General features: G+C 48.6%; 1 non-coding gene across 1 annotated transcript; it reads right to left on the bottom strand.

Annotated features, from left to right (window-relative positions):
• Positions 1-498: 498 nt before the first annotated feature.
• TRNAA-UGC (transfer RNA alanine (anticodon UGC)) lies at positions 499-575 on the bottom strand. The gene has a single exon. It is a non-coding gene; the product is annotated as a tRNA-Ala (tRNA).
• Positions 576-936: the final 361 nt, after the last annotated feature.

The following is a 936-nucleotide window of genomic DNA, read 5'->3' as shown; positions in this document are numbered from 1 at the left end:
TAAAGCATTGTGTCACAAGACTAAACTGAGAAAACAGCAGTGTTAAATGACAGTCACCATTTCTGGGCCTCTTGACAATGCAGAGGACCTGACATCATTAATGGCAGGGCAGCCCCAGGCCATCGAAGACCTGGAGTCATTTCCTCCTCTTGCTTCAATATTGATTTGACCACCGTAGATGGAAGGTTCATACTCTGAGCATAAATGTGCTTTGTTTCTAAGCTAAAGCTAGGAAGCATAGGAAACCGCCGTATACCGAGCCAAGGCCACTGGTTCATCAAGCTCAGTATTGCCTATACCAGCCTTTCCCAACCGGTGTGCCTCCAGATGTTGTTGGACCACAACTCCCATCAGCCTCAGCCATTGGCAATGCTGGCTGAGGCTGATGGGAGTTGTGGTCCGACAACATCTGGAGGCACACTGGTTGGGAATGGCTGGCCTATACTGACTGACAGTGGCTCTTCAGCATTCAGGCAAGGAGTCTTTCCCAGCCCTATCTGGAGATACCAGGGATTGAACCTGGGACCTTCTGCATGCAAAGCAGATGCTCTACCACTGAGCTATGGTCCATCCCCTGCTCTAGTAACAAAGGAGCCACTTCAAGTCCAGATAATCAACAGGAGCTGCCTGCCTCATGCTTTATGCAAGCTTTCACGTTAGTCGTGGGTACACCAGAGTCACAGAAGTTTTTCATCTAACAAGCACATAACTGTGTGTGAGAGACGGACATACTTCCATAAGCCCCAGTTTAGTACACCTGTTGGAAGTGGCAACCCACTTAGGGCTCCCAGGGAAATTCCCAGGGAAAAAGGGAAAAAGATGGCGACTGAGGCGGATGCTTAGCAGGGAGCTCCGCGCTTCAACTTAAAAACATCTTTAAAAAAACTTCAATGCCATCAATACCATCATTATCATCTGCCGGTTTGTCTGCCTGTC

The sequence above is a fragment of the Rhineura floridana genome, chromosome 6 (assembly GCF_030035675.1).
Source record: "Rhineura floridana isolate rRhiFlo1 chromosome 6, rRhiFlo1.hap2, whole genome shotgun sequence".
Classification (NCBI taxonomy): Eukaryota; Metazoa; Chordata; class Lepidosauria; order Squamata; family Rhineuridae; genus Rhineura; species Rhineura floridana.
The sequence above is the reverse complement of the archived record's forward strand: the minus strand, read 5'-3'. Positions and strand labels throughout refer to the sequence as shown.